Source organism: Syngnathus scovelli, unplaced genomic scaffold (genome assembly GCF_024217435.2).
Source record: "Syngnathus scovelli strain Florida unplaced genomic scaffold, RoL_Ssco_1.2 HiC_scaffold_81, whole genome shotgun sequence".
Classification (NCBI taxonomy): domain Eukaryota; kingdom Metazoa; phylum Chordata; class Actinopteri; order Syngnathiformes; family Syngnathidae; genus Syngnathus; species Syngnathus scovelli.
This window is the reverse complement of record NW_026061665.1, coordinates 105,001-113,202: the sequence shown is the minus strand read 5'-3', so window position 1 is coordinate 113,202 and position 8,202 is coordinate 105,001.

Below are 8,202 nucleotides of genomic sequence, written 5' to 3'. Positions count from 1 at the left end.
CCGCCTCGGCTGGTTCCCGATGTCGGCCAGAACAAGTGAAAATTCGGCCTCTTCCCCTGGAGGTCCGTTCACGATTAACGAATATTTTCTAAGTGCCAACGGCTCTTGCGCCGAAAAGCGTCCGCCTCGGCTGGTTCCCGATGTCGGCCAGAACAAGTGAAAATTCGGCCTCTTCCCCTGGAGGTCCGTTCAAGATTAACGAATATTTTCTAAGTGCCAACGGCTCTTGCGCCGAAAAGCGTCCGCCTCGGCTGGTTCCCGCGGTCGGACACAAAATGTGTCAATTCGGCCTCTCTGAGGTACCAGGGGTGGGCTTTATGTACTTGGTCCCCCCACTTAGTGTACTCATCACTTTACCCCCATTTCGCAAAATATAGTCGGCACGTATGTGCAGAACTGTTTATTTTCATTTTAAAAATTGTCTAAGTGCCAGCGGAAGCTGTCACGCGAACTGTCCGAGCTACCACGGTGCCCATCCCGGGCAGTGACGGCAAAAGGCCGATGTGTGTTTGATGGAAGTCTGAATAATTTCTAAGTGCCAACGGCTCAACCGCCGTAAAGTGTCCGCCTCGGCTGGTTCTCCCGGTCGGCCCGAACGAGCGAAAATTCGGCCTCTTTCCCTGGAGGTCCGGAACATTTTGGCGAATATTTTCTAAGTGCCAACGGGTGCTCCGCCGTAAAGTGTCCGCCTCGGCTGGTTCCCCCGGTCGGCCAGAACAAGTGAAAATTCGGCCTCTTCCCCTGGAGGTCCGGAACATTTTGGCGAATATTTCCTAAGTGCCAACGGCTGCTCCGCCGTAAAGTGTCCGCCTCGGCCGGTTCACCCGGTCGGCCAGAACAAGTGAAAATTCGGCCTCTTCCCCTGGAGGTCCGGAACATTTTGGCAAATATTTCCTAAGTGCCAACGGCTGCTCCGCCGTAAAGTGTCCGACTCGGCCGGTTCCCCCGGTCGGCCAGAACAAGTGAAAATCCGGCCTCTTCCCCTGGAAGTCCGGCCGAGTTAAGGCAAATATTTCCTAAGTGCCAACGGCTGTTCCGCCGTAAAGGGTCCGACTCGGCTGGTTCCCGATGTCGGCCAGAACAAGTGAAAAATCGGCCTCTTCCCCTGGAAGTCCGGCCGAGTTCGGCGAATATTTCCTAAGTGCCAACGGCTGTTCCGCCGTAAAGAGTCCGACTCGGCTGGTTCCCGATGTCGGCCAGAACAAGTGAAAATCCGGCCTCTTCCCCTGGAGGTCCGGAACATTTTGGCAAATATTTCCTAAGTGCCAACGGCTGCTCAGCCTTAAAGTGTCCGACTCGGCTGGTTCCCGATGTCGGCCAGAACAAGTGAAAATCCGGCCTCTTCCCCTGGAAGTCCGGCCGAGTTAAGGCGAATATTTCCTAAGTGCCAACGGCTGTTCCGCCGTAAAGAGTCCGACTCGGCTGGTTCCCGATGTCGGCCAGAACAAGTGAAAATCCGGCCTCTTCCCCTGGAAGTCCGGCCGAGTTAAGGCAAATATTTCCTAAGTGCCAACGGCTGTTCCGCCGTAAAGAGTCCGACTCGGCTGGTTCCCGATGTCGGCCAGAACAAGTGAAAATCCGGCCTCTTCCCCTGGAAGTCCGGCCGAGTTAAGGCGAATATTTCCTAAGTGCCAACGGCTGCTCAGCCTTAAAGTGTCCGACTCGGCTGGTTCCCGATGTCGGCCAGAACAAGTGAATATTCGGCCTCTTCCCCTGGAGGTCCGGAACATTTTGGCAAATATTTTCTAAGTGCTAACGGCTGTTGCGCCGTAACGTGTCCGACCCGGCTGGTTCTCCCGGTCGGCCCGAACGAGCGAAAATTCGGCCTCTTCCCCTGGAGGTCCGGAACATTTTGGCGAATATTTCCTAAGGGCCAACGGCTGCTCCGCCGTAAAGAAACCGACTCGGCTGGTTCCCGATGTCGGCCAGAACAAGTGAAAATTCGGCCTCTTCCCCTGGAGGTCAGTTGAAGTTTAACGAATATTTCCTAAGTGCCAACGGCTGCTCCGCCGTAAAGTGTCCGACTCGGCTGGTTCCCGATGTCGGCCAGAACAAGTGAATATTCGGCCTCTTCCCCTGGAGGTCCGGAACATTTTGGCAAATATTTCCTAAGTGCCAACGGCTGCTCCGCCGTAAAGAGTCCGACTCGGCTGGTTCCCGATTTCGGCCAGAACAAGTGAAAATTCGGCCTCTTCCCCTGGAAGTCCGGCCGAGTTCGGCGAATATTTCCTAAGTGCCAACGGCTCTTGCGCCGAAAAGCGTCCGACTCGGCTGGTTCCCGATGTCGGCCAGAACAAGTGAATATTCGGCCTCTTCCCCTGGAGGTCCGTTCAAGATTAACGAATATTTTCTAAGTGCCAACGGCTGCTCCGCCGTAAAGCGTCCGTCTCGGCTGGTTCCCGATGTCGGCCAGAACAAGTGGAAATTCGGCCTCTTCCCCTGGAAGTGCGGCCAAGTTTGGCGAATATTTCCTAAGTGCCAACGGCTGCTCCGCCGTAAAGCGTCCGACTCGGCTGGTTCCCGATGTCGGCCAGAACAAGTGAAAATTCGGCCTCTTCCCCTGGAGGTCCGTTCAAGTTTAACGAATATTTTCTAAGTGCCAACGGCTGCTCCGCCGTAAAGGGTCCGACTCGGCTGGTTCCCGATGTCGGCCAGAACAAGTGAAAATCCGGCCTCTTCCCCTGGAGGTCAGTTGAAGTTTAACGAATATTTTCTAAGTGCCAACGGCTGCTCCGCCGTAAAGCGTCCGACTCGGCTGGTTCCCGATGTCGGCCAGAACAAGTGAAAATTCGGCCTCTTCCCCTGGAGGTCAGTTGAAGTTTAACGAATATTTTCTAAGTGCCAACGGCTGCTCCGCCGTAAAGCGTCCGACTCGGCTGGTTCCCGATGTCGGCCAGAACAAGTGAAAATTCGGCCTCTTCCCCTGGAGGTCAGTTGAAGTTTAACGAATATTTTCTAAGTGCCAACGGCTGCTCCGCCGTAAAGCGTCCGACTCGGCTGGTTCCCGATGTCGACCAGAACAAGTGGAAATTCGGCCTCTTCCCCTGGAGGTCAGTTGAAGTTTAACGAATATTTTCTAAGTGCCAACGGCTGTTCCGCCGTAAAGAGTCCGACTCGGCTGGTTCCCGATGTCGGCCAGAACAAGTGAAAATTCGGCCTCTTCCCCTGGAGGTCCGTTCAAGATTAACGAATATTTTCTAAGTGCCAACGGCTCTTGCGCCGAAAAGCGTCCGCCTCGGCTGGTTCCCGCGGTCGGACACAAAATGTGTCAATTCGGCCTCTCTGAGGTACCAGGGGTAGGCTTTATGTACTTGGTCCCCCCACTTAGTGTACTCATCACTTTACCCCCCTTTCGCAAAATATAGTCGGCACGTATGTGCAGAACTGTTTATTTTCATTTTAAAAATTGTCTAAGTGCCAGCGGAAGCTGTCACACGAACTGTCCTAGCTACCACGGTGCCCATCCCGGGCAGTGACGGCAAAAGGCCGATGTGTGTTTATGGAAGTCTGAATAATTTCTAAGTGCCAACGGCTCAACCGCCGTAAAGTGTCCGCCTCGGCTGGTTCTCCCGGTCGGCCCGAACGAGCGAAAATTCGGCCTCTTCCCCTGGAGGTCCGGAACATTTTGGCGAATATTTTCAAAGTGCCAACGGCTGCTCCGCCGTAAAGTGTCCGCCTCGGCTGGTTCCCCCGGTCGGCCAGAACAAGTGAAAATTCGGCCTCTTCCCCTGGAGGTCCGGAACATTTTGGCGAATATTTTCAAAGTGCCAACGGCTGCTCCGCCGTAAAGTGTCCGCCTCGGCTGGTTCCCCCGGTCGGCCAGAACAAGTGAAAATTCGGCCTCTTCCCCTGGAGGTCCGGAACATTTTGGCGAATATTTCCTAAGTGCCAACGGCTGCTCCGCCGTAAAGTGTCCGACTCGGCTGGTTCCCCCGGTCGGCCAGAACAAGTGAAAAATCGGCCTCTTCCCCTGGAAGTCCGGCCGAGTTAAGGCAAATATTTCCTAAGTGCCAACGGCTGCTCAGCCTTAAAGGGTCCGACTCGGCTGGTTCCCGATGTCGGCCAGAACAAGTGAAAATCCGGCCTCTTCCCCTGGAAGTCCGGCCGAGTTAAGGCGAATATTTCCTAAGTGCCAACGGCTGCTCAGCCTTAAAGTGTCCGACTCGGCTGGTTCCCGATGTCGGCCAGAACAAGTGAATATTCGGCCTCTTCCCCTGGAGGTCCGGAACATTTTGGCAAATATTTCCTAAGTGCCAACGGCTGCTCCGCCGTAAAGTGTCCGACTCGGCTGGTTCCCGATGTCGGCCAGAACAAGTGAAAATCCGGCCTCTTCCCCTGGAAGTCCGGCCAAGTTCGGCGAATATTTCCTAAGTGCCAACGGCTGCTCCGCCGTAAAGAGACCGACTCGGCTGGTTCCCGATGTCGGCCAGAACAAGTGAAAATTCGGCCTCTTCCCCTGGAGGTCAGTTGAAGTTTAACGAATATTTCCTAAGTGCCAACGGCTGCTCCGCCGTAAAGTGTCCGACTCGGCTGGTTCCCGATGTCGGCCAGAACAAGTGAATATTCGGCCTCTTCCCCTGGAGGTCCGGAACATTTTGGCAAATATTTCCTAAGTGCCAACGGCTGCTCCGCCGTAAAGAGTCCGACTCGGCTGGTTCCCGATTTCGGCCAGAACAAGTGAAAATTCGGCCTCTTCCCCTGGAAGTCCGGCCGAGTTCGGCGAATATTTCCTAAGTGCCAACGGCTCTTGCGCCGAAAAGCGTCCGACTCGGCTGGTTCCCGATGTCGGCCAGAACAAGTGAATATTCGGCCTCTTCCCCTGGAGGTCCGTTCAAGATTAACGAATATTTTCTAAGTGCCAACGGCTGCTCCGCCGTAAAGCGTCCGTCTCGGCTGGTTCCCGATGTCGGCCAGAACAAGTGGAAATTCGGCCTCTTCCCCTGGAAGTGCGGCCAAGTTTGGCGAATATTTCCTAAGTGCCAACGGCTGCTCCGCCGTAAAGCGTCCGACTCGGCTGGTTCCCGATGTCGGCCAGAATAAGTGGAAATTCGGCCTCTTCCCCTGGAGGTCAGTTGAAGTTTAACGAATATTTTCTAAGTGCCAACGGCTGCTCCGCCGTAAAGCGTCCGACTCGGCTGGTTCCCGATGTCGGCCAGAACAAGTGAAAATTCGGCCTCTTCCCCTGGAAGTGCGGCCAAGTTAAGGCAAATATTTCCTAAGTGCCAACGGCTGTTCCGCCGTAAAGGGTCCGACTCGGCTGGTTCCCGATGTCGGCCAGAACAAGTGAAAATTCGGCCTCTTCCCCTGGAGGTCAGTTGAAGTTTAACGAATATTTTCTAAGTGCCAACGGCTGCTCCGCCGTAAAGCGTCCGACTCGGCTGGTTCCCGATGTCGGCCAGAACAAGTGAAAATTCGGCCTCTTCCCCTGGAGGTCCGTTCAAGTTTAACGAATATTTTCTAAGTGCCAACGGCTGCTCCGCCGTAAAGCGTCCGACTCGGCTGGTTCCCGATGTCGGCCAGAACAAGTGAAAATTCGGCCTCTTCCCCTGGAGGTCAGTTGAAGTTTAACGAATATTTTCTAAGTGCCAACGGCTGCTCCGCCGTAAAGCGTCCGACTCGGCTGGTTCCCGATGTCGGCCAGAACAAGTGAAAATTCGGCCTCTTCCCCTGGAGGTCAGTTGAAGTTTAACGAATATTTTCTAAGTGCCAACGGCTGCTCCGCCGTAAAGCGTCCGACTCGGCTGGTTCCCGATGTCGGCCAGAACAAGTGAAAATTCGGCCTCTTCCCCTGGAGGTCCGTTCAAGTTTGGGGAATATTTTCTAAGTGCCAACGGCTGCTCCGCCTTAAAGCGTCCGACTCGGCTGGTTCCCGATGTCGGCCAGAACAAGTGAAAATCCGGCCTCTTCCCCTGGAAGTCCGGCCGAGTTAAGGCAAATATTTCCTAAGTGCCAACGGCTGCTCAGCCTTAAAGGGCCCGACTCGGCTGGTTCCCGATGTCGGCCAGAAGAAGTGACAATTCGGCCTCTTCCCCTGGAGGTCTTTTCAAGTTTAACGAATATTTTCTGAGTGCCAACGGCTGCTCCGCCTTAAAGCGTCCGACTCGGCTGGTTCCCGATGTCGGCCAGAACAAGTGACAATTCGGCCTCTTCCCCTGGAGGTCCTTTCAAGTTTAACGAATATTTTCTAAGTGCCAACGGCTGCTCCGCCGTAAAGCGTCCGACTCGGCTGGTTCCCGATGTCGGCCAGAACAGGTGAAAATTCGGCCTCTTCCCCTGGAGGTCCGTTCAAGTTTGGCGAATATTTTCTAAGTGCCAACGGCTGCTCCGCCTTAAAGTGTCCGACTCGGCTGGTTCCCGATGTCGGGCAGAACAAGTGACAATTCGGCCTCTTCCCCTGGAAGTCCGGCCGAGTTTGGCGAATATTTTCTAAGTGCCAACGGCTGCTCCGCCGTAAAGAGTCCGACTCGGCTGGTTCCCGATGTCGGCCAGAAAAAGTGACAATTCGGCCTCTTCCCCTGGAGGTCCTTTGAAGTTTAGCGAATATTTTCTAAGTGCCAACGGCTCTTGCGCCGAAAAGCGTCCGCCTCGGCTGGTTCCCGCGGTCGGCCGTAATAGGCGAAAATTCGGCCTCTTCCCCTGGAGCGACCTCCAAATTTGGGCGAAATTTTTTCTAAGTGCCTAAAGGTACCAGGGGTTTGGGTACCAGGGGTGCATTACCAACTGGTCTTTTGTCAACCCATGTACTTTTTCTAGAGTACATGGGTTGGTCCCCCCACTTAGTGTACTCATCACTTTACCCCCCTTTCGCAAAATATAGTCAGAACGAGCATGGGGGACGCAATTGTTTTCCATGCAAATCAATTGGGCCTGGTCCGAGCGCTGGTAACGGCCGCCAGCAAGCGTCCCCTGCTCGGATAGCAGAACTGAAGAAGGCACGGCACTTCCAGAGAGAGAGAGAAAATTTTCTAAGTGCCACATTTCTCAAAAATTTTCAAAGTGCCACATCTCTCAAAAAATTTCTAAGTGCCACATCTCTCAAAAAATTTCTAAGTGCCACATCTCTCAAAAAATTTCTAAGTGCCACATCTCTCAAAAACTTTCAAAGTGCCACATCTCTGAAAAACTTTCTAAGTGCCACGTCTCTGAAAAATTTTCTAAGTGCCACGGCACGGCTGTGAAATATTCAAAGTCCTACAGGCATTGGCAGAATGCGCGGACGGCCGTCTGCTCCCGGCGGCCGCCGCGAAGCTACTACCCCCTCCCGGGGACGGCTGTCTGCTCCCGGCAGCCGTCCTTACCCCCCTCCCCCGTTTGCACCGCCTGAAGTTAGACCCGCCTTGGTAGGGCCCCCACCGGCCCCGGCTCGCCGGCGTTGGGTGGACGGTTCCTGCCCACTTGCGGGTCCCGGTCGCTTGGCAACCGACCGGGGAGGACCAGCCGCCTCCTTAAACACAGGCTGGAAGGGAAATCCGGTCAAGCTACGGAGGACCGGCCGCCTCCTTAAACACAGGCCGGAAGGGAAATCCGATCAAGCTACGGAGGACCGGTCGCCTCCCTAAACACAGGCCGGGCAAAAATCTGCGAATGGGCCCGTCAAGGGTAGTGGGTCATCCAAGGTGGGAGGTACCGGCCGCCTCCTTAAACACAGGCCGGGCAAAAATCTGCGAATGGGCCCGTCAAGGGTAGTGGGTCATCCAAGGTGGGAGGTACCGGCCGCCTCCTTAAACACAGGCCGGGCAAAAATCTGCGAATGGCCCGTCAAGGGTAGAAGGTCATCCAAGGAGGGAGGTACCGGCCGCCTCCTTAAACACAGGCCGGGCAAAAATCTGCGAATGGCCCGTCAAGGGTTGTTGGTCATCCAAGGAGGGAGGTACCGGCCGCCTCCTTAAACACAGGCCGGGCAAAAATCTGCGAATGGCCCGTCAAGGGTTGTTGGTCATCCAAGGAGGGAGGTACCGGCCGCCTCCTTAAACACAGGCCGGGCAAAAATCTGCGAACGGCCCGTCAAGGGTTCTGTCTCATCCAAGAAAGGGGTACCGGCCGCCTCAGAGGCCGGAGCGAAGGGGGCGAAAGGCTGTCGATGGGGAAGGATCGGGGCCACGGCTAATCTAGCGATGCCCGCGTCGGGCGGTCACTCCGACGAATGAGCGGGGCCGAATCCGGCGCGAGGCGGCCTTCAGGCACGTGGTTCGAGACGACCTC